Genomic DNA, 27,051 nt, shown 5'->3' on the forward strand with positions numbered 1-27,051 from the left:
GTAAATAATGTATAGGTATGTATTAAAAATAATTCAAATATAACAAAGAATTAATTTTTATATTTATTTCATTTCATATAACGATTATTAAGTGATATTTATTAATAAAACGTATTCTTTTATTGTAAATTTATAAACTTAAAACTGAGATATAACTAACCTTAATGTAAAACTTTAAACTTATATATAAAAATAGTTTGGAAAGATAATTAATGAATACATAATGAAATCAGACTTGATTTCAGATTTGATTAATCATACGCATGAATCATTTATTTTTATTTGGCTCAATTTGATTTTATCGTGAAAGCAGCCCATTGCTCATTTATGTTACATGCATGGTACCCAGTGAGAAATAAATTTCGAATCGATGTCGATTTGATGTCGAAACCATTTGTCGAAATCACATCGATTTAAAGATCGATTTCGATTCGATCATGTCCATAATTTCGATATTTTTTCGACGCTAAAAGAAAATCGCCCCCCACCCTTGATTCTAATATTTGCCGATATATTATTAAGGGAATATTTTAGGAACCTATACTTTAACTATGACATTTATTATCAAAGCTGTAGATAACTTATTAAAGTTTCAGATAATCTTAAATCGAATCTACCTCGATTCAATATCAATCCCAGTGAGAAATGTTGGTCGAATCGATGTAAATTCGACCAACATTTCTCACTGGGAATTTGATACAAATTCGATTTGAAGTTATGTGAAACTTTGAACAACATGTATACAACTGTAAATAAGAGATTTTTACCTCCTAATTGAGAGATTATCTGAAATATAAATTATTTAAAGCTTTGATAGAAGTAAATGTCTTAGCCAAAGAATAGCTAAAAGAATATAAAATATACCATTACCATATTGATATATAGTTGTTATAATTTTGTTAATTAAAGCATTACATTTATTTCTTTATATTAACAATACATATTAAGTTACATAAATGAGTACATGGAGGCATCTGAAATTAAAAAGTTGCTAGTTATCACACTATACTGTATTCATATTATTCATTAGCCTAAAAATGTTTTAAAATCTAAAATTTAAATATTTATTTAAATATTTTTTAAATTCAATAAAAATTAGTTAAAAGGCTACAAGGACCAACGCAATGGTGGAATATATGCAAAAATAAAACAGTTATTACAATACAATAACCATATGAAAATGTTTATTTAATTTGAACATGACAAACGCCGCGTTTCAATCCAATTCGGATCCTTTTCAATGTCGAATAACAAAGTGAGTAATAAACATTAAGATAAAAGCAAAATTAACAGTCATAGGAGAAATGTAAATAAGTTTCGGAACAACGCAAAGTCAAAAAAAGTCAAAAAATCGGAAGCAAATATATGTACAATAACGGAAAATTTAAACCGTCAATCACAAAAAAGGAAAGAACGCATCGCATTAACGTATCGCCACAGAAAACCCGAAAGCAACTCGTACCGCATATCCCTAGTGTACCGTTAAAAACGAGATGATCCTCTCCAAAACAAAAACCGGAAGGAAATCCCACATACAAGTCCATGACCATTTCCAAAAGAAAAAACAGTCAAAGATGCATAAATCGATGACCAGTTGGAAACTTGATGGACCAAATATGTGCGAGTAAAAGCTTAAAAATATGACACTCTAAAAAAGAAAAAAACAAGACAGAGCAATAATTTAACAAACAATCCGGAAACTACTTAAGAGAATCCTTCATATAAAGCAAGAGTAAAATTAATATAATAAAATCACATACCGGTCTCTAAAGAGTGATCGCAAAATCAGTGGTTTTTTCGCCTATTTTTGGTCCCGCGATATTGGAGCTGAATTGTGTGTCAAATGATACCTTATGACAAGACATCAATCACAAAAAATTTTTAAGTTGAGGTGAGAATTGATTCCAGAGATATGGGAGGTCAAAGTAGTCAAAATTCATTAACTCGTCAGCCCGTACGCTTTAAAGCACGAATTTTTCTTTCAGTCCGATAATTTAAAACTTCGTACCCGGGGGTTTTGCTAGCTGCTGACAATGAATTTGAAGTCAGATTTTTAAAATTCATAATGGCCGATTTAATATGGCGGACCATGTATTTAGAAAATGTTTTAATTTCTTTTTCTTGTTAAGTAAATCGATTCACAAGTATGTGTGAAAACACATACTAAGATTTAGTTTTCTTGATTTTGTTCCTTGGAAATGGTTATGGATATATTACAAATATCAGGATTAGGTACATGTATCCCACGATATTGGCCATATCCAAGGAACCACACAATTGTCATAACGTTAATGAATTTTAATAACTTTGACTTCCCATATCTTTGGAACCAATTCTCACCTCAACTTAAAAATTTTTTGTGATTGATATCTTGTCATAAGGTATCATTTGGCACACAATTCAGTTCCAATATCGCGGGACCAAAAATAGGCGATTTTTGCGATCACTCTTTGAAAGTGATCTCAAATCAAAAAATCGAACACAAAGGGAGAGCAAGTTAAGCACAACTTAACGTTCCAATCAACAGAGCCGAACTGAGGCACATGGGAATCACATATAGCCAAGTAACGTTTGTTAAATTATTGCTCTGTCTTGTTTTTTTCTTTTTTAGAGTGTCATATTTTTAAGCTTTTACTCGCACATATTTGGACCATCAAGTTTCCAACTGGTCATCGATTTATGCATCTTTGACTGTTTTTTCTTTTGGAAATGGTCATGGACTTGTATGTGGGATTTCCTTCCGGTTTTTGTTTTGGAGAGGATCATCTCGTTTTTAACGGTACACTAGGGATATGCGGTACGAGTTGCTTTCGGGTTTTCTGTGGCGATACGTTAATGCGATGCGTTCTTTCCTTTTTTGTGATTGACGGTTTAAATTTTCCGTTATTGTACATATATTTGCTTCCGATTTTTTGACTTTTTTTGACTTTGCGTTGTTCCGAAACTTATTTACATTTCTCCTATGACTGTTAATTTTGCTTTTATCTTAATGTTTATTACTCACTTTGTTATTCGACATTGAAAAGGATCCGAATTGGATTGAAACGCGGCGTTTGTCATGTTCAAATTAAATAAACATTTTCATATGGTTATTGTATTGTAATAACTGTTTTATTTTTGCATATATTCCACCATTGCGTTGGTCCTTGTAGCCTTTTAACTAATTTTTATTGATTTTATCTAACGGACCTTTATTTCATTATAATAATTTTTTAAATTGAAGCCAGCTATTTAAACATACTTAATCATCCTTTGGCGGTCTTTGACGCAAGGATGTTCCGTCACTCTGTTGACGCCATTTTGCATTCGCAAGCCACGAACCAGCCATTTTTTCGGCAGTTGTCAATGCTTCACCTTCAAAACTTTGCAATAGAGCACCTAAAATTAAAAAAATTATTATTTATTACACCATAGTTTGCAGTGCATATAACAATTTTTTAGTTTTATATTTTAAACAGATTATTTTCTGACTAACGTATGCACTATAGTGTGTTTATATATGTTAGTCTCAAAATAATCTGTTTAAAGTGTCAAACTAAAAAATAGTTATATTTTAAAATTTATAAACCAGCTATCCTCTAATTTAAAGAAAAAAAATCACAATATAAAAAAAGACGAAATCAGTTTATACACTTTTTTCTGTTATTGTTATCAATCCAAAATAGAATCAGAATGGCAAAACTGTAAACATACAGGGTGAGCCATTTTAATTAACGCACGCAATTATTTCGAAAACAAAGCATTTTAGAGAAAAATGTTTCAGACAAAAGTTTTATGGTTTCGAGGGGGCCATAAGATGGTATCATTGGTTTGACCTTGAAGAGTTATTTGAAGGTCACATGTAGGTCACCTTCAATTTCTTAAATGGAACCTACTATTTGTCATTGCATATTCTTGTAGCTTATCTCGAGAGCTTTCCAAAACACTATAATTAAGTACCTTTTCGTTAAGTACTTTTTGAGTTATGAGGCTTGAAATAATTTCTTAATTTTACATAAACCGTAAAATATCTTGTAAAATATTCATTTTTCGATTATCTTACCTTAATACTTTTACGTACAAAATAATGAAAGGAATCAACTGGTGTAAAGAAAACACATAGTTGTTTTTAAGAAAAATATGGAATTGTTAATTGCAAATTATATAATTTTCTTCAAAACAACTATGTGTTTTCTTTACACCAGTTGATTCCTCTCATTATTTTGTACGTAAAAGTATTAAGGTAAGATAATCGAAAAATGAATATTTTACAAGATATTTTACGGTTTATGTAAAATTAAGAAATTATTTCAAGCCTCATAACTCAAAAAGTACTTAACGAAAAGGTACTTAATTATAGTGTTTTGGAAAGCTCTCGAGATAAGCTACAAGAATATGCAATGACAAATAGTAGGTTCCATTTAAGAAATTGAAGGTGACCTACATGTGACCTTCAAATAACTCTTCAAGGTCAAACCAATGATACCATCTTATGGCCCCCTCGAAACCATAAAACTTTTGTCTGAAACATTTTTCTCTAAAATGCTTTGTTTTCGAAATAATTGCGTGCGTTAATTAAAATGGCTCACCCTGTATATGCTATTGTGCCCATATAGCATAAAGGTGAATATAATTTCATAAAGAATTCCTTTTAAAGAATTCTTGAGGCTTTAGAGAAATGAATATGTTAAAACTTCTTGAAGAATTAGTTATAATTAGTTCATCTGAGAGCATTCTTCAGAAATTCATTATAATGAATACTTCGCGACTCAATATTGTGAATACTTTATGAATTTATAAGGAATTACAACTTTGCTACTCCATCACGCATGCGCGAGTATCCGAAATTTTGTCTCGAAACTTCGCATAACGAACGTGTTACAGGTTACAGCTTACAGCGTGTTATAGTGTTAATAAAAATACAGCGTTAATAAAAATGCATATTTTTTTTAATAATATATAATACATAATAATGCAGAAATCTCAGACATTTTAGTGAATTGGTAAGTGTATAATTGAATTGAGTATTTTATTATTTCTACAAGTTGCTTATTATATAACCTCAAAATAATCACGTGTAGTATGATTCTTTATTTTTATTATATTATATCCAGTAAACAGTCTGTTCAGTCATGGTTGAATCACGCATCAGATCGTAAAGAAAAAACAGAAAAAAAAGAGAATCATCGTGAGTTATTTATTAAAATTTTAATTTCTTGATCGCTTATACCCATACAGCACAGAATATTACAGCATTATTATTAATATTGTTGTAACATTGCAACAACTTTGCAATATTGCTGTAATGTTGTATACTGTATGGGATACGACCCGATAAAAACAATTACGTCACATCCTCGTCGAATCCATGTATTTTACGTGGCTTACGTGGATGCAGGTTTATCCACGAATTATCTACGTGGATACAACTTTCTTTTTTCATTATTACATCGAGGTACTTTATTCTCGAAATATCAATGTAGATTTCATGTGGATATTTCTATTGAAATTATGATTAATCATTCAACGACTCGGTAATATTGTAATGTTAAAAGATATTTTATTAAAATTTTTCAATTGTAATTTTGTATCTGAAATATTTCTGAAATATACCTGCATCATGTTTTTTTATAATATTTATAATATTTATATTATAATATTATAATATTTATATTTTATATAATATTGTATTTGCAATATTTCTGAAATCTTTCAGAAAGATAAAAAAGTTTGCTAAAAAAAAATATTATATCTGTATGTTTCTAAATATGTAATAGTACATATGTATATAGAATATGCTTCCTCGCTTTGCCGCTATGCGGCGCTGCATCAAATTAGCTAACTCGTATTCAACTTTTCGTCATAAAGTGTATATAGAGAACTGATACTAACACGGTCCGAAATTTATTTTTTCTTTTAAGGACCGTCTACGATGGAAGTAATATTGGTGGAGTGGACGGTGGAGTAAGGCGTAAGCGAATGGTTCTTTTCCATTTCGCATTACTCCTAGTCTTACGCCTTACTTCACTGTCCACTCCACCGATATTATTTTCATTGTAGACGGTCCTTTAGTTTAATTTAATAAACTGATTTAATTTAAAATAATTTGTTTAATAATGTGGATCGCTTGTTGGGATTCAGAATATGGAACAGATTATTTGAAATTAAACGGATAAATGGGAGATAGCCTATTTATTGCGTATATTAAAAATAAAATATAAATAAAAATAAAATTATTCTCATGGCCGAGTGTATTTATATACTTTTATAAATGTCCAAGATATTCACTTATCAAAAATGAAAAAAGTAATATGTCTCGAAAGTTCATGAAATTTTCACATAGATTCCACGTAGATTCTAGTACCGTTTTTGAGTGCATTATCTACTCGAATATCCACGTGGATTCAACGATATTAATCTACGTGGTAATAACGTGGATTTCACGTACTGTTTTTGTCGGGGATTACCTGAGATATACGATTCCAATTATGATGTTTCGAACATTTAATTGTTATAAATATTGATTCGTATGCTGCATTTATTGAAAAAATTTAAATGAATGCTATATAGGATAAAAAGAATTCTATTTTATTCTGTATGTGTGTACACATCCCAGTAAACACCAAGTAACAGTTAATCTAATAACTGTTAGTTATTCCCACTCAATACAATTGTTACATGTTACATAACAGTTATATTATTGAGTAGGAAATTATTACTATATTACTAATTATAACTATTACTTAGTGTTTGCTAGGATATATATATATATATATATATATATATATATATATATATACAGGGTGATTCTAAATAACTTTATGCTTTTGCAAAAACAATCTTGCAACAATAATCTTGACCGAATTCTAAGACGATTTTTATGCTTTTGCAAAAACAATCTTGCAACAATAATCTTGACCGAATTCTAAGACGATTTTTCCTTTGGCAAAATTTCGTCCGAAGCTTAGTTTTTGAATTATTAAAAGAAGTAGTTAACGTATGACGGGTCGAATACAAGAGGCAGGCAAGGGTGACGCGATTCACCGTCAGACGCGGGTGCTTACGCGGGGCGCCTGCTGCGATCAGCTGGTCGCTATACACATACAGACACACATGCGAACACATACATTCTCTCTCTGTTTGTCTGTCTGTCTGTCTGTCTGTCTGTCTCTCTCTCTCTCTCTCTCTCATTCGCTCACTCACCTGTAATTTTTTTTTTTTTTTTTACGAAAGAGGGGAAAATGCATTTTATGCATACCCACCGGTCGATCCAGTGAGTTATGTGGGACTCAAGTACCAAGTCGAATTACCAACTCGGTACTCCCTACCCACTAAAAACCCCTCTCTTTTCACGAATTTCCTTTGACACACTGTCCCTCTGACTTCCCGAGATCTGTTTTCACATAACGTCAAAAAATAGTTATTATTACCTTGTTCGATGACTTTTGATGTATTGCTGTAATTGCTTGAAGGAGAAATGAATTTTCCGATAGATCGTACGTTCTCAAATTTAACGTAGATATCACGTTGCAAAAGACAAGAAATCCACACTAAATTATTAACTGAAAGTTTTTCTCCTTTCATGAACTGTATTCTTTTATAAACTTTAACGTAATCACATTTATTTACTCACTCGATGAAACGAGAAATTTACTAATGACTCTCACTAATCACTATTAATCACTGTCGAATAATAACTGTTGGCGATTAAAAATCACTCGATGAAAGAAACACGCGCGGACACGTTACTACACGACGCGACGACGCGACAATGCGACGATAATTACTCGGCGACTGCAAGCAGTTTTTTGTCATGGTAGGTTGCGGTAGGTTAAGGTACTACTGGCGCAATCGAACGCGATCATGTGTTCGATTGAAGAATGCGGTAAACATAATAAACATTTAACATATTAATATTATTATTATCATGAATGTGTGTGATATCCATACATCGTATGATATCTATTTAAAAATTAATTAGATTAAATAAGTGTTTTTAAAATATTTATTACTTTTACTATTATCATACAAAATATTAATATTAAATATTTATTTAAGATAATAGTAAAAGTAATAAATATTTTAAAAACACTTATTTAATCTAATTAATTTTTAAATAGATATCATACGATGTATTTTATCACACACATTCATGATAATAATAATATTAATATGTTAAATGTTTATTATGTTTACCGCATTCTTCAATCGAACACATGATCGCATTCGATTGCGCCAGTAGTACCTTAACCTACCGCAACCTACCATGACAAAAAACTGCTTGCAGTCGCCGAGTAATTATCGTCGCATTGTCGCGTCGTGTAGTAACGTGTCCGCGCGTGTTTCTTTCATCGAGTGATTTTTAATCGCCAATAGTTATTATTCGACAGTGATTAATAGTGATTAGTGAGAGTCATTAGTAAATTTCTCGTCTCATCGAGTGAGTAAATAAATGTGATTACGTTAAAGTTTATAAAGAATACAGTTCATGAAAAGAGAAAAACTTTCAGTTAATAATTTAGTGTGGATTTCTTGTCTTTTGCAACGTGATATCTACGTTAAATTTGAGAACGTACGATCTATCGGAAAATTCATTTCTCCTTCAAGCAATTACAGCAATACATCAAAAGTCATCGAACAAGATTAATAATAACTATTTTTTGACGTTATGTGAAAACAGATCTCGGGAAGTCAGAGGGACAGTGTGTCAAAGGAAATTCGTGAAAAGAGAGGGGTTTTTAGTGGGTAGGGAGTACCGAGTTGGTAATTCGACTTGGTACTCGAGTCCCACATAACTCACTGGATCGACCGGTGGGTATGCATAAAATGCATTTTCCCCTCTCTCGTAAAAAAAAAAGATTACAGGTGAGTGAGCGAATGAGAGAGAGAGAGAGAGAGACAGACAGACAGACAGACAGACAGAGAGAGAATGTATGTGTTCGCATGTGTGTCTGTATGTTACTTCATTGGCAGGACGATCGTGTACCGCGATGGGGAGGGGACCTGGATTAGGAGGCCCGTCGTGCGAGGTGTTCCACAGGGGTCCGTCTTGGGCCCACTTTTGTGGAACATTGCGTACGATGAGGTACTAGGGAGAGTCCTTCCCCCCGGCTGCCACGTCATCTGTTATGCGGATGACACGTTGGTGGTGGCCGGGGGGAGGGACTGGAAGGACGCGACCGCGCTCGGCGCTATTGCGGTGGCCGGACTGGTCTGGGGAATAAAGGCGTTGGGCCTGAGGGTGGCCCCCCGGAAGACTGAGGCCGTCTTTTTTCATGACGGCTCCCGGGGGACCCCCCCCAGGCTCGCTTTCAAGGTGGATGGCCACGATGTATGGGTGGGGACCCGGATGAAATATCTGGGTCTCCACCTGGACGGGAGATGGACCTTCGAGGAGCACTTTGCCCAGCTGGCCCCCAGAATAGGGGGGATAGCGGCCTCACTGGCGAGGCTGCTGCCCAACCTTGGGGGGCCGGACGACCGTGTCCGCAGGTTATACGTGGACACGGTTGGTTCGGTGGCCCTTACGGTGGCACCGATCTGGGCGGGCGCTGCCTTGAAGTCCAGTAGGATAAGGGGCATACTACGGGGGGCACATCGCCCCATAGTACTCAGGACCGCGCGTGCGTATCGCACGGTCGCATACGCGGCCGTGACGGTCTTGGCGGGTTCCCCTCCCCTGGAGCTTTTAGCCCGTGCTCGGGCTGAGATGTACTGGGGAGTTAGCGAACTTCGGGGGAGGGGAATTTTGGTGGGGCCGGGGGCCAAGAAGGCCATCAGGCAAAAGGTGATGGATTTGGTCCTCGTGGACTGGCAGCGGCAACTGGCCGGGCCAGCCCACGAGAACCAGAGGGTTGTGAGGGCCGTACTCCCGGTCTTTGGGGTGTGGTTGAGGAGAGCCTGGGGGCGGATCACCTTCCGGGTGGCGCAGGTGGTGACCGGGCACGGGTGCTTCGGTCACTACCTGTGCCGCATCGGGAGGGAACCGACCCCTAGGTGCCACCATTGTGAGGGGGACCGGGACACGGCGCAGCACACCCTTGAGGCTTGTTCGGCCTGGGAGATGCAGCACCGTGCCCTGGTCGCAGTGGTGGGGGCAGACCTCTCCCTCGGCAGCGTCATAGAGGCAATGCTGAGGGGGGAGGAGGAGTGGAGAGCCATGACCTTCTACTGCGAAGAGGTCATGTGCGCCAAGGAGGAGGCCGAAAGGGACCAGCGGAAAATGCCCCCCTCAACAACAGCCCTGGGAGGAGGAGCAGCGGCTAGGAGGGTCCGGCGAGGAAGGAGGAGGCTTCCTGGGCTTCCAGCCCCCACGCAGGACGGAGATTAAATGGGAGACCTGATGTAGGCCTACCTTCCCCCTTTAAAGCATTGCTGGCGGAATGGTGGGGTGAGTAGGGAGGTTCCGGGGCTGCAGAGACCGCATGGCCTCCCCGGCAGCCCCCTCCCGCTCCCCCACCACAGCGTTAGAAGAGGCCAGCTTAGGGCCGCGGCGAGAGGGGCACAGGTGCAGAGCGGGGAGACCTCCCACCGGTGCAATACCCCCACTAGGCGGAGCCGGGAGGCGGACGGGTGTCCTCCCTCCCGGCTACTTTGGAGGTGAGGCGGTGAGGGGGGTCGCGGAAGAATGCCTGTGGCGTACCCGTGACTCCCCCGTGACACCGCAGTGGAGGACACCCACAGGGGTTTTAGCCGGTAGGAGTCCGGCATAACCCTCTCTCTCTCCCCGGGGAGGGGGGGTATCCTTGAGGATTTCCCCTGCGTAAAAAAAAAATGTGTGTCTGTATGTGTATAGCGACCAGCTGATCGCAGCAGGCGCTCCGCGTAAGCACCCGCGTCTGACGGTGAATCGCGCCACCCTTGCCTGCCTCTTGTATTCGACCCGTCATACGTTAACTACTTCCTTTAATAATTCACAAACTAAGCTTCGGATGAAATTTTGCCAAAGGAAAAATCGTCTTAGAATTCGGTCAAGATTATGTTTTTGCAAAAGCATAAAGTTATTTAGAATCACCCTGTATATATACATACACAGGCTATCCTAGACCACCCGTACACCCCTTTTCTTTTAAAAACTAAGCATTTTAGAGAAAAACGTTTTCGACAAAAATTGTATGGTTTTGAGGGGAACATAAGATGGTGTCATTGGTTTGACCTTGGATGGCATCGTTAAGGTGAGGTCAAGGACACCTTTAATTTCTTAAATGGAACCACCTATTTTTTATTGCATATTCTTATAGCTTATGTCGAGAGCTTTCCAAAACACTATAATAAAGTATATTTTCATCAAGTACTTTTCGAGTTATAAGGCTTGAAATAATTTCTTAATTTTACATAAACCGTAAAATATCTTGTAAAATATTCATTTTTCGATTATCTTACCTTAATACTTTTATGTACAAAATAATGAGAGGAATTGTTAATTGCAAATTACATATTTTTTCTTCGAAACAACTATGTGTTTTCTTTACACCAATCGATTCCTCTCTTTATTTTGTACATAAAAGTATTAAGGTAAGATAATCGAAAAATGAATATTTTACTAGATATTTTATGGTTTATGTAAAATTAAGAAATTATTTCAAGCCTTATAACTCGAAAAGTACTTGATGAAAAAATACTTTATTATAGTATTTTGGAAAGCTCTCGACATAAGCTATAAGAATATGCAATAAAAAATAGGTGGTTCTATTTGAGAAATTAAAGGTGTCCTTGACCTCACCTTAACGATGCCATCCAAGGTCAAACCAATGACACCATCTTATGTTCCCCTCAAAACCATACAATTTTTGTCGAAAACGTTTTTCTCTAAAATGCTTAGTTTTTGAAAGAAAAGGGGTGTACGGGTGGTCTAGGACACCCTGTATATATATATACAGGGTGAGTTTTAATGGTTGTGTCAATCTTTTTATCATACGGGAGATTACCGATCGCAATTTTAATAAATTGATTGATACATAGATGTCAGTTAATTGAATCGACCGTGTCGAAGACCAATATATAATGTGTACAATTAAAGCAAGTTAAAAGCTGAAATTATGTAGTGTGGATTTATTATTATTATTAAAGCTACGCATTTATTATTATTATTATTATTATTATTATTATTATTAAATGTATATGTTATTATATTTATTATTATTATTATTATTTTACTGTGATCAAATTAGGGATTTATTATTATACATATTCGATATATTAAAGCGGAAGAAATACATATTTAAAAATTCAATTAAAATTTAACACTTTAACGTTTTATGTAAAACTTTATTTCAAATTCCGCATTTATTTTTATGATAAATTTTTATTGTTTTATATGCTAAAAATATGCAGCAAAAAATTTTCTTCCTTCTTAAAATAAAATTACGCAATTGTTTTATAAGAATGTATTTCTTGTGGAACAATTGCGTGATTTTATTTCAAGAAGGCAGAAATACTACATATCTTTAGCGTATAACAATAATAAAAATTTTTATCATAAAAATAAATGCGGAATTTGAAATAAAGTTTTACATAAAACGTTAAAGTGTTAAATTTGAACTGAATTTTTAAATATGTATTCTTACTGCTTTAATATATTAAATATGTATACGTAGCTTTAATAATAATAATAATAATAATAATAAATATAATAATATATATATTTAATAATAATAATAATAATAATAAGTGCGTAGCTTTAACAATAATAATAAATCCATACTACATAATTTTAGCTTTTAACTTGCTTTAATTGTACACATTATATTTCGGCCTTCGATACGGTCGATCCAATTAACTGACATCTATGTATCGATCAATTTATTAAAATTGCGATCGGTAATCTCCCGCATGATAAAAAGATTGACACAACCATTAAAACTCACCCTGTATATATATATATATATATAACACTTTATGTGTGAAATTTTTACAGATGCGTAACTTTTGGTATAAGAAATAATGAATTGAACTACAAAAATATTACTAAAGCCTTCTTTATTATTTGGATTCTTCTTTTTTTAAAACTTCGACTGCTCCTTTTTTTTAAATGTTTCATATTTTATTGTATAAATTGTAATTTATTACAGTTATATTATTACGCAGTTAAATTAATTTTAATTTTATACACAGTTTATGTTTATTACATTGTTTATTATATATTATATTTACAGTTATTATTACACTTATATATTTATTATTACATATATTTTGTTTATAAATCTCTTTCATATTTTATTATATAAACTGTAATTTATTACAATTATATTATTACGCAGTGTTAAATTAATTTTAATTTAATACACAGTTTATGTTTATTACATTGTTTATTATACAGAGTGGACCATTTTAACCTTTAATGGAGAATAACTCGAAAACCAAGCCCGGGAGAGAAAAATGTTTCAGACAAAAGTTGTTTGGTTTCGAGGGGGCCATAAGATAGTATCATTGGTTTGACCTTGAAGAGTTATTTGAAGGTCACATGAAGGTCACCTTCAATTTCTTAAATGGAATCTACTATTTGTCATTGCATATTCTTGTAGCTTATCTCGAGAGCTTTCCAAAACACTATAATTAAGTACCTTTTCATTAAGTACTTTTTGAGTTATGAGGCTTGAAATAATTTCTAAATTTTACATAAACCGTAAAATATCTTGTAAAATATTCATTTTTCGATTATCTGACCTTAATACTTTTACGTACAAAATAATGAGAGGAATCAACTGGTGTAAAGAAAACACATAGTTGTTTTGAAGAAAAAATATATAATTTGCAATTCACAATTCCATAATTTTTCTTAAAAACAACTATGTGTTTTCTTTACACCAATTGATTCCTCTCATTATTTTGTACGTAAAAGTATTAAGATAAGATAATCGAAAAATGAATATTTTACAAGATATTTCACGGTTTATGTAAAATTAAGAAATTATTTCAAGCCTCATAACTCAAAAAGTACTTAACGAAAAGGTACTTAATTATAGTGTTTTGGAAAGCTTTCGAGATAAGCTACAAGAATATGCAATGACAAATAGTAGGTTCCATTTAAGAAATTGAAGGTGACCTTCATGTGACCTTCAAATAACTCTTCAAGGTCAAACCAATGATACCATCTTATGGCCCCCTCGAAACCATAAAACTTTTGTCTGAAACATTTTCCTCTAAAATGCTTTGTTTCCGAAATAATTGCGTGCGTTAATTAAAATGGCTCACCCTGTATAATAATATATTAAAGATATATATATATATATATATATATATATATATATATATATCTCTTTAATATATTATTAGTGTAATAAAAATGTAGAATGCAAGTACAAATACGTTATACTTTTTTGTTACTTCGAACATGCAACTAAACTTTCTAAAAGCATATATCCCAGTGAGAAGGCTAATGTCAATTCGATGTCAAAACGACGTCAATGTCCTCGATATCATGTCAACGGGTGCTTTACATCTAACAGAGATCGAAATTGTCGACTTTTCGATATATAATGGAAATGATAAATTATAAGTAGAAAACAGTTTATTTCTATCTAAAATCTAACAAATACTTTTTTTGAGCTTGTAATTTTTGATTTTTATTTAAAATCAAAATGAGGTCGAAATATTGAAATTTTCGATTATTACTTTTAGCGTGATAAGTTGCTGTATCGACAACAGCGCCAGCAGTGCATCACGTGACGTCATCTGACCGGCGATTGTCGAGCCGCTCGACTCGAGCGTTATCACGCGCCGTCTTGGGCCATTATTGTCTAATGACGAGAACGTTTCACGTGTGCGATTAATTCTGTACAGACTTTTCTTCGTTTGACTCTGTCTATATAATTATATCTGTGTTTGTGTGCACTTCTGTGACGGAAATTATTTAACAGAGAAGACAGAATTATACAAAATTTTGCATAATTGGCCATCATCATCATTTATTCCCTCATAATGGATCATACGGAACGCCCTGTAAGTATACTTATACATGAGAAAGATGTTGCCTTTTCCTAATAACTCAATCTAAAGGAAGTAATTAAAGACAAAAGTTCAATATATTTCGTACTTTTTATTATTGCAATCTCGTTTGGGCAAATTTAAGAGCATATTCTTACAGGTTAGGAAATAATAGTTTATTTATATAAATAATGAAAATTAATAATTGAGTGTATAGTTATTTCTTAAACTATAAGAATATATTCCTAAATTTAATCAATTATATTTTGCTTTTGCATTTCATACTCTGAATATTATACTTTTTCAGGTGCATTTGTGTCAAAAGAAGAAAAATTTAATCTAACTTTAGTGGAATCAGCAACTAGCCTGTGGCTAGTAAATGCTGCATGGCGCAAACAGGAAGATGGCTCTTCACAAAGATCTAAAAGTCACACATCACAAGAAGAATGTTCTATGTCAAGCCATCGCTCTTCGAAAAGCCAAAGATTGAAAGCGGACTCTAACTTAAGTCGTCGCACTCCCAAAAAATGTCACAGGCCCAAAGAGAAATCTCGATCAAGCTCACCCCAGATGGCACAAAGGTGAACATAAGTTCATAGGGAAATCATTTTAAAGAATACTTGTAGAATTAGAAAAATGAATATCTGAAGAATTCTTGAAGAATTATTCATAATCAGTTCGTCTTGAAATATTCTTTATAAATTCATTTTAATGAATACTTTGCGACAGTACTATGAATACTTTGAGAATTTATAAGGAATTACTTGTTATTTTTCCACGCATGCGCGAGACTGTGTGTGTTTGGTTCGGACTTTATCTCGTAATTTCGTGCAGTGTGCAGTGTGCTACGTGTATTTTGCAATAAAAAGGTGGTAATATATTTATATATATATTATATCAGACTACAAAAGCACAGTGCTACATAATTATATTAATAATTGGGTGTTATTGAATGGTAAGTATTAATTGAACTAAATATATTCCTACTACCTAACCTCGAAATAAACGCATGCAGTCTTTATTTTTGTTGTTTATTCATTCAGTAAACAAGCTGTTTTAGTTGGTTTGCCAACAGAGTCGATCAAAATCTCTATCTATTGATAAATTTTGATAAATATTTGTCTGCATGTAGTTCATGTTCTTTCAACAGGCGATTTCTGACTATATAAATACAAACTTCTATTATATGTTCATATATTACTTTTATATATTACTTTTATATAGAATGTCTTATTCCTTTAGTCTTTCTAATGTATAATATAATGTTATATAATTTCATACATATATTTTATTACAGATTTATCAAAGTCACTCACGTATTACAATAAAAGTTTTAGACGAAACTGAAGAATAACCAACTATTATAAAAAATAAAAGTAAGTTGTATTTTATATGCATTTAATATTTTGCATTTTAAGTAATAATAAATGAAAATGAAACGTCAAGTAAAACCATTTAACGAATTATCAAGATGGCAACGAAATAAACGTTTACGTCAAAGTATAGAATCAGATATTTTTGAAAATTATAATCTTGAAGAGGAAAGTAATATAAATATAGTCATCCCAACTGAAGAAGATATCATTGAGGAATGTCAAATAGAAAATCCTTTTATTCCATCACAATGTACAGACTTTAATGAAATTTTACAGTATTCCAGCAGCGATTCAAATAATTCTAATATTGAAGAAGTTGATTTAACCGAAAATATAGTGGATAATAATTATAAAACAATCAACATAACTATAGATCGTAACGAAACATTTGCATCAGAACTACAATTTTGGGCTATTTCAAATAATATTTCCAATAATGCTCTGTCAAAATTATTAACGTTATATAAAAAATATCACCCTAATGAAAATATTCCAAGTGATGCTCGAGTTTTCCTACATACATCGAAAGAATGTGTCAGTCTAACACAATGTAAACCATGCGGTAATGGAGAATTTCTATATTTCGGTCTTCAAAAAGTTTTACTCAAATATTGCAGACGAAACACATTTCATTTAATCAATAATTTTATAATAATTGATATAAACATTGATGGATTGCCAATTTCTAAAAGTACTAACAAGCAATTATGGCCAATTCAAGGTAAAATCATTAATGTAGACCAGCCTTTTATTATTGGAATTTATCACGGCATGTCAAAATCTTCATCTGTTGAAGAATTTTTAAATGAATTTGTCGATGAATACTGTATTTTACGAGATCAAGGTTTTGAATGGAATGGTAACCATTATTTTGTTAGAATTAGAGCTGTCATCTGTGACTCTCCAGCTCGTTCATTTGTGGAATGCATAAAATATTGTACTGGTTATAATGGATGTGAACGTTGTATAATAAAAGGGGACTACATTAATGATAAAGTAGTATTTGTAGATTGTTGTGAACGAAGAACTGATCACAGTTTTAAAAATAAACTTGATCCTAAGCATCATACTGGAATTTCTCCATTAGAGAGACTTGGAATTGGAATGGTCAGTGCTTTTCCACTCGATTATATGCATTTAGTTTTACTTGGAATAATGAAAAGATTGTTATTATTGTGGACAAAAGGTATCAAAGAATGTCGCATTAGCGGTCATAATTATAAAGTACTTAACGAGCGGTTACGTTTAAATCAAAAGTTACCCTCAGAAATATCGAGAAAACCGAGATCAAACTTGAATGAATTTCATAGGTGGAAAGTCGCAGAATTTCGTTTTTTTCTGTTATATTTCGCTCCATTCATTTTATATGATGTTTTACCAAATAATTATATTCTACATTTTTCTGCTCTTCATTGCGCAATTAGAATTTTATGCGATCCCTTAAACTGCGTACGTAACAAAGAATATGCTACAAAATTATTGATGTGGTTTGTGCAAAATTTTAAATGTCTATATGGTACAAAAAATTGTGTATATACCGTACATAATTTAATACATCTTGCTGATGATGTAGGTACATTTCAAGCATCACTAGATGATTTAAGTTGTTTTTCGAGAATGAAATGAAGAAGATAAAGAGATACCTACGCAAACATGATAAACCATTATCACAACAAACGAATATCGGAAGAAATCTTTGTTTCAAATGTTAAAACTTTGGAAAAGAAAACGTATCCAATATTAATACATAAAAATAAGACAAAATTAGCTATTCCATTTTGTAATGATGGTTCTTATGAAGGATTACTTTTTGAAAAGATCACATTACGCACAACAGCACCAAATAATATATGTTATTTAAAAGACGGCAGTATATATAATATAAAATATATCGCAACATTAAATTCGGAAATTTTCTGCGTAGGATATAAAATGATAGTTTCTGATGTATCCATTTATCCACTAGAATCTAATAAATTAGGTGTACATTTGATAAAAAGTGAAAGTAAAATATTAGAGAGATTTACAATCAATCATATCAAAGGAAAAGGTATAAAAATAATGTTACAAAATTCCGCATTTGTATTACCACTTTTACATTCCTCATTTTGATTTCTTTAATTTGTATTGAACAAACATTATATGTAATATTCTGAATTAATATTATCTTCCCTTATGGTTGAAACCATATACTGTTAATTTATCATTAAATTTTTTATTTGCTTTCCTATTTTTTTAAGTCTGTGTGTGTGTGTGTGTGTGTGTGTGTGTGTGTGTGTGTGTGTGTGTGTGTGTGTGTGTGTGTGTGTGCGCGCGCGCGCGCGCGCCTCTTATTTTATATGTTCTTATTATGAGAAGAAAAAGAATATTCGATAGTAATAATAAAGAGTTAATTAGATGAAAAAATGAATTAGAAATTCATAAATTATATATGCGATTATTGATATATCTACATATCTACAATACACATATGTGATAATCAGAATAGTTTTTCTTTTCTCCCTCCCCTCTTTTTCCAAATGAGTTACTGTTACTTTCTTTTATTTAAAAAATAAATTTTTAAAAAGTAACATGTTACTGGTGGTAATTAATAACATTCATTAAATTTTTTTAATTATTGTATAATACTGTAACAAGATTAAACTAAACATGAGATATTTATACTTGTATATAACTATTTTATTTTGTGTTTTTATTACTTTATAAATAATACAAAACTAAGTAATAAAATTATTAGTAATTTTCTTTTAGTAAATTTTTTTTGCATATTATATTCAGTAAATTTATATATATTTATTGTCTATGTGTATAAAGATGGTATAAAATAAATAAATGGTTATAGATGTTTTATGTTGTTCATGTTGACAATTGATTTTAATCTATCCCAGAAAACTGGTTAGATAAAGAAAAAAAAATTGTCTATTGGCCTACTGAAAAAATTCCATAATTACAACATGGATAAAAAAACGAGTACCATATAAATCTGAGTGGACAAAATACGATTATGCTTGTTTGTTTGGGCCATTTGGTGAGTATTAATAATTTAAAAATTGTACAATTTAAACTCTTGTAAAATGTATATTTTTTCTTTGATTCTTATTTATATCTGTATGTATATATATATATTTTATAAATTTTTCTAAATAATTTTTTTAATTTTCTACAGAAAATTATCAGGAGTGCAAAATTTTCGAAAAGCAGTGCACAGGGTATTCTTCACAAGACGAAATATTATACGACAAATTCACAAAAAATAATGAGCTGTCCCAAAAGCAATCTCGAAAAAAAAATCCAAAATTTGACGAAACTGAAGATGAACAAATCTCCTCAGAATCTGAAGGTAATGTTATATATATATAAAATGTGTGTGTGTGTGCGTGTGTGTGTGTGTGTGCGTGCGCGCGCGCGTGTGTGTGTGTGATTTCAACACATTTATTAAACGTTATGCCCTATTATTGAAATTATTATATCTTTTATATTACAATAATTTTTATGTATGCTTAATTCATAAATGATAAACAAGCAAAAAAAAACCTAAAATCATTAGTATAGCAAAATTACAACCGTTGCCATCAAAATTGGATTATATTGTCATGGGTAAGAGAAGTAAATTATACATATAATAACTAGACTAAACATTATATAGTGCATTAATAACTGTAGTGTGTATTAATATTCTGTATTAATATTGTCTTTTTTGCTATTTTTAACATAAAAGCTCAACTGTGTTATACAATTCCATTAATTGTTAAATGCAAGTATATAAGAAAGTATAATTTGTAATGAATTTGTTTCAAAAAAGTGTAACAAATTTTTTCATTTTGCACTTTATACTTTTCCTTTTTATCAGTAATATTATCTTATTCAGTAAAATTATTATTAGCTACTACTTCTTTATTATAAATATTTTATTCTAAAATATATATATGTATATATATTGCAGAGACATTAGGTTCAGCTACTGTATCAAAATCAAACCAATTTGCATCAACATCTGATAATGCCATAGATAATGAAGCTTCCGAATTTATTAATAATGCTACAAAGAAAATTTGTGACAAAAATATACCAACTATTATACCAACAACATCAAAACAATTAACAACAATCTCTGATAATGTCAGTCATAATGAAACTTCTAAATGTAGTAATATTATAACAAACAAAACTTCTGACACAATTTATGAAGGTAAATACATGCAATAATGTTAATTTAACATGTATTATTGAAGAAATTACACACACACAAGTAGATAGATTTCTTGAAATTAATCAGATCATGAATATAATATAGTATAAAAACATATATTTAATCTAGGTATTTAATTAGAATTATGTCTAATAAATGTAAAATTATTATGCGGGATTGTGCATGTATGTACATGCATAATATGTTTCATTCTTTTTTTAATTCTTTGTGCAGATGACAATGATGATGATTTTGATTTGGAAAACCCAGCAGCAGAATTGCCTGTACACACTAAACCGATTATCATTTCACTTGGTGACTAAATATATATGACACAATTGTTATATTGCAATTCAAACATAAGCATATTATTAATATATTGCAAGATCATAGATCTTATAAACTTGTTTAAATCTATGCAAAAAAATATATTCTCAATTTGGAAAACAAAAATGAATATTAACTATAGTAATTATAAAATACATTTCCGAGCCAATTTTTATTAACACATTTTCATAAAACTTTCACAAATCTCCAATAATATAACTTTTTATTCTAAATCTTTAAACTATTTTAATGTCATTTTATATATGTATATTTTATGTATATATGTATATAATGTACGAGTATGTATATACGTGTATATATATGTATACACACACACACACACACACACACACAGATGTCAAATATAAATAAATTTAGTAAAGTTTGTTTTAACATGATATTAAAAAATACATAGCTGTGTCTAAATTACAAAATATAACAATTTCAAAAATATGCTTATTATTACATTGCAAAAAAATACAAAATAATAGTGTCCCAGTAAGCAAAATGTTAACAAATTGCGTGCAAATTGGTAGCAAAGTTAATCAAAATTCCACACCAAATCCATAGTCATCTGTGTCCGCATTAAGCTCGTGTTTTGCTAGCAAACCTTGCTGACATAACCTGACAACAAATTGGTGACAAAACCCGAGCAAAGCTTGCTGACATGTTGACGTCAAATTGTCGGCAAAAACCGAGCAAGATCTGCGCGCGCGCAATCTGACAGCATATTGACGGTAAAAACCGAGCATGATCTGCTTTTGACTAAAGTGCAATAAAATTTAATATTACAGAATAAGTTTTATTGGTAAATTATAATTTTCTTTTCATAAATAACTATGAAATGTAATGTTATATCGTAGTTATATCTCACGTAGCAAATTCTCTTTCAACTTAATTAAATTAATAATAAAGTGAATTGTGAAAATAATTAAATTTAATTTATAAAATAGAGACATAATTTATATAATAATTAAACTCTTGATTTATGCTTCAAATAGGATAATTTTCCATTTATCCTGTTGATTCTAATCAGTTTAATATTCTCATATTAGGCTTGTATGAGATATCAAAAATTAAACCAATAGAAATATACTTTTGATCTTTTATTAATAGCCACTAGCAGGCCTTATATCTACTTCTAACAGAAATTTGATTGCGAGAAAGCGTGCATCGCGTAGCGGAAAGCGAAGGAACTATTGAATCAAGGCATTTAAATACAGATTATGTAGGTTCTGCTCGGTTTCTGCCACCAATATGCCGTCAAATTATGCGCGCAGATCTTGCTCGGTTTTTGCTGCCAATTTGACGTCAAGTCATGCAGCAAGCTTTGCTTGCTTTTTGCTGACAATTTGTCATCAGATTTTCCTGCACAGATTTTGCTCGGGTTTTGCCGCCAACTTGACGTCAAATTTTGTGCGCGCAGATCTTGCTTGGTTTTTGCCGCCAATTTGACGTCAAGTAATGCAGCAAGCTTCGCTTGCTTTTTGCCGCCAATTTGTTGTCGAATTTTGTCAGCAAGCTTTGCTCGGTTTTTGCCGCCAATCTGCCAGCTTAATCAGGTAATAACAACTCTTGTAGCAAAATTGTAGCCTTTTTGCTGACAACAATTTTTAGCAAGCACTTGGCGAAATCTGTTCGAGCAGACTTGACTAACTGGGGTTATAAAGATAACATTTTCTTAATTTTAATTCAGATGCCAGGAATAATCCAATTGATGTTAATGAAAATGACATAAATATTTCCAACATTTGTAAAGGTAATACAAAAATTATTTTAAATGAAGTTATCCGATAACATTTATTTGTATTCCTTGCATGATGATGAAAAGTAAAAATGCAATTCTCCAATTCAATGCAATACTTAAAATTATATGTACATACACATGTAATACGAATATTAAAATTAATTCATTTTCATATACATCCACAAAACAAGAAATATATACAAATTGGAGAATTTAAGTTCTATAAACGTAATTATTAACATAATTGATTGAAGTACAATAAGATAAAAATAATTATGATAATATAAAAACAATGATGTTAGGTATATGTCCTCAAAACATTAGCGGACAGTAACATAACAATATGTTATAATTTATGGTTCAACAATGTAACTGTAATGTAACATATCTTGTACATAACAGTTACATTGTTGAGTGGAAAATTATAACGTTTACTGTATATTACTGTTCGCTAGTATTTTGTGGGGATATATTTTTTTTATATTATCATAATCGTTTCCATCTTCTTGTACTTCAATCAATGATAATCATGTTAACAATTACGTTACTAAAAATTAAATTTTCCAAAATATTGTAAATTTGTGTATATTTCTTGTTCCAAATAAATATAACTGCAATGTTTGTGATATATAATTATCATGTTACATTTATTTATGAAGGTACATCACAAACAGTTTTGATGAATAAAAGGACATCAAAGACCACAAGAACTGTCAACAATATAATTTGCGAACAGATGCAATTGCTATCCTTGCATAAGTATAAATAAAAAAATGCATATAATTGCGAAGTTAAAAAAATTCCTAATATGTAAATGTTCAAAAGAAAATATATATATATATATATATATATATAATGTATTTTGGCAATTTTCCAGACAAGATAAATAGGAAATTGGATATAATAATACAGCACATATTACAATCAAAAAATAGAAACGAAGGAAATAATAATACACAATTGGAAAATGTTGAATTTTGCCAATTACAAACAAAAGAAGAATTTGATGCATTAGAAAAATCACTTGCGGAGGATGCAAAGAAACGAGAACAATTAGTAAGTATAAATACAATTTTTACATGTGTTAAATCTATCGAAAGCGGATTTTGTCAAACACGTGTTATTTACAAGTGTGTTATATACATGTGTTGTCAACAGAGTAGTGACAGAATCAACTTCTTGTAATGACTGTCATAATAAAATTATTTAAGAACAAAAATGAAGCAAATTTCAATGTGACTTGATAACAACCATCAAATGAATTCAATTTCTAGCATTAATTGAAGTATAACAAACACATTATTATAATAATGATATATATATATATATATATATATATATATATATTTATAATATATTGTCATTAGTAATGTCGTTAATACATTATTATATTATCGAAAACTATATATATATTTTGTTTATCTCATTCAATTATTTATTTAGAAAAGTGCAAATAATTTTTTTAATTTTATAGAAAACTTTTATAAGGCAAGAAGGTGGAAAAGACGCTGGAGATCATATAAGGCGAGCGATGAAGAGAATAATGGCAGATCCCTTAGCTGTGCAATATTCTTGGAGCGGACAAAAGAATACTATCCGGTTTAAAGATTCGTTTACTTCAAAACTTATTCTGAGTAAGTCGTAAAAAACTATAACATTCATACATACATTTTATTTAATTATATATATAAAATTGAACTAATTTTGTGTATAATACATATATACATCTTCCAAAATTATAATTATCAAATTTGTTATTTCTTCAACGCTTCTTTTCATGTACATTTCTTTTCCACCAAATGATTTAGTCTACGTAAAGCAATATAAAGTAATATTTGGTCTGTTAAAGATTCTGTAGCGTCCCTGCACACATCATTATGTATGAAAAAAATAGAAGATGCTTTACAATCATGGTTAAATCACGTATCGGATCGTATAAAAAAAGGAAGGGAAGGAAGAAGAGAGACTCGTGAGTTATTTATTCAAATATTAATTTGATCGAGTTTATGGTAATGAATATAATATTTCAATTACTATAAATATCGAACATCGCTGCAAAAGTTGAGTTCTACGTCATAATTGTCGTATATTTGAAGAAATTAAAATAAATACTATGTAGAATAAAGAAAATATTTTATTTAATTCTGTAATCGTACGTGTATGTAAATATATGTATGTATGACATTTTGTATGAAATTTTTCCAGATGCATGATTTAATATAAGAAATATTGCAACAAAAACTGTGGTACTTTCTTTTTAAATATGTGATATTTTGTGATAATATAAACTGATTAAATTACAGCATTTAAGTTGTTTATTATATTACATATATATTTACTTTTTTTAATTATATATGCATATAAAAATATAATATATATTGTATGCACATACATTTAATTTTAAATAAGAAGTTATATTAAAAAGAAGTTAAAATATTAATAATATTGTGTATTAATTTTTCCTACAAAATTCCTTATGTTTACTGAAAAAATATACTAAATCTAAAAAAATTATTGATTCAATATTTATAAGAAAATATTTATTTAAATAATTGATTTCAATATTTGCAAGAAAATATTTATTTATATTAAGCAAAAATATATTTGAATCAGCAAAATATACATGTATATTTTAATGATTCAAATATATTTTGGCTTAATATAAATAAATATTTTCTTCCAAATATTGAAATCAATTATTTTTTTAGATTTAGTATATTCTTTTAGTGTTCCAACTATTCTCATTGAATTCATAAAGTTTACATTTATGGAAATAGAAAAATACTATATGAATATTATATGAATATTATATAAATACTATATGAATACTATATGAATACTATATGAATACTTTAAGAAGTTCTCAAGAATTCCAATCATGGTGCATGTAACTTCCACAATCATTCTTATTGTATTCATCTATGAATTCCTAAAGAATTACAATTTAAAAAAGAGAAAACTTAAAGAATATTGTTAGAATTCACTGTGCTATCTGGGACTCTTTCTAAGAAAAAAATCTTAGTAGGCTTTGCTGTATTAATAAGTAGCATACTAAAACAAAAATTAAGTTTTATTTTGGTTTTCAAAATTTTATTTTAGTATTATTTTTTTTAAAATTCTATTTTATTTAGTTTTAAAATTTTATGTTGCTGTTGCGTCTCATATCTAGAATATATCTAGAATTATACTTTTTTATTTGTGTCCAAAGAAGAAAATTTTAAATAATGTAAATCTATATACTACTATCTGTTAATCTATCACTCTATAACTGCAATGATTATGTTTAAGAATTATTTATCTTTATTCTTTTTGTTGGCAATTATGTACCCTTCAGGGCTGATTAACATCCCAGACAGCACACATGTCCAAAAGACATCTAAAAGACGACTTAAAGACGTCTTAAAGTCCTCTAGACGTCTTTAAGACATCTTTTGGCCTTTTTGTGCTGTCTGGGATCGGTTAACTTTAACCTTGGTTTAAATTATATCTTCATCTTTTTGTCATGAACTTATCTGAAAGAGACAAAGATATAATTTAAATTGAGGTTAAAATTAACTGATTTTGATGAAATCGCCTCAGAGTTATTGTAACAACGTTTCTACAGCCTTATTGATTTAATGTTAATGTAAGTGTATGACTTAGAATAATCCATAGTTATAAGCATAACTTGTAAAATTTGTTATTAAGTTCTGGTTTTGGCTGTTAAATACTGACATTTTTTTATTTTTTAACATAAGTCTGACAAAACATTTGATTTATTTGTAATAATGTGTATTGCTATTTCTATCTTTAGTTATATGATATTTAAGCATTTTTGTTGGAATGAGCCAAAGTCTAAATAATAAATGTACAGTCTAAATAATGTAAAAATTCTGTCAAAATTAATGGCGATCGACGATCGATGTCGAAATCACATCAATTTGATGTGATTTCGACGTCGAAAACATCTCAAACGGGGGGATCAGAATACACTCGAATCGATGTGAATTTCGATGTGAATTCGACATCGTCATTTCGAGGTTGATTCGAGATCGAATTGATGCATCATTTCTCACTGGGATATAACCTCAGATTTGTTATGTGTTTTATATCATGATTATTACAGAAAAATATTACTAAAAACATACAAAAATAAGCTTTATTTTATATTTATTAAGTATAATTAACTAAAGAAAAAGGATTTGACCTTAGATTGAAAAGATTACCTTAGATTTCAAGGATAGATGGCCGGAGACACGCAGCTACACACACGAGATGAGATGAAAGAGACCGGTACTATAATACGGCAATCGGAGGTTATGTACCTAAATAATGGCGTTATCACAATCAATACATACGGGCTGCATCTCAAAGAGTCCCCGGTAAGCAAAATGCGCGCAATTTGCCAGCAGATTGGCGACAGATTTCCACAAAAGTTGCTAGCAGATTGGCATCCGTTATGTCCGCAATAGGCTCACGATTTGCTAGCAAAACCTGCTCACAGAATCTGACAGCAGATTATTAGCAAA

At 31.2% G+C, this 27,051-nt stretch overlaps 2 long non-coding RNA genes and 1 pseudogene across 4 annotated transcripts; 2 read left to right on the plus strand and 1 right to left on the minus strand.

Annotated features, from left to right (window-relative positions):
• On the plus strand, window positions 1–18,765 carry LOC145974890 (uncharacterized). The gene is made up of 5 exons (XR_014439839.1): window positions 1–15; window positions 14,599–14,919; window positions 15,212–15,859; window positions 16,202–16,280; window positions 16,376–18,765. It is a non-coding gene; the product is annotated as an uncharacterized LOC145974890 (long non-coding RNA).
• LOC145974889 (uncharacterized) lies at window positions 875–27,051 on the minus strand. 2 transcript variants are annotated; one of them, XR_014439838.1, is made up of 4 exons: window positions 26,881–27,051; window positions 26,749–26,818; window positions 3,242–3,378; window positions 875–974 (listed from the first exon to the last, which is right to left on the minus strand). It is a non-coding gene; the product is annotated as an uncharacterized LOC145974889 (long non-coding RNA). The 2 variants fall into 2 exon arrangements; XR_014439837.1 differs by having other exon boundaries at window positions 26,749–27,045.
• LOC145974887 (uncharacterized) lies at window positions 19,123–24,742 on the plus strand (annotated as a pseudogene). The gene is made up of 10 exons (XR_014439836.1): window positions 19,123–19,308; window positions 19,447–19,630; window positions 19,801–19,877; window positions 20,224–20,469; window positions 20,704–20,784; window positions 22,493–22,555; window positions 23,203–23,302; window positions 23,421–23,599; window positions 24,018–24,177; window positions 24,393–24,742. The product of XR_014439836.1 is annotated as an uncharacterized LOC145974887 (transcript).

The sequence above is a fragment of the Camponotus vicinus genome, unplaced genomic scaffold (assembly GCF_025532165.1).
Source record: "Camponotus vicinus isolate PSW18456_S1 unplaced genomic scaffold, iyCamVici1.0 SCAF_7, whole genome shotgun sequence".
NCBI classification, from domain to species: domain Eukaryota; kingdom Metazoa; phylum Arthropoda; class Insecta; order Hymenoptera; family Formicidae; genus Camponotus; species Camponotus vicinus.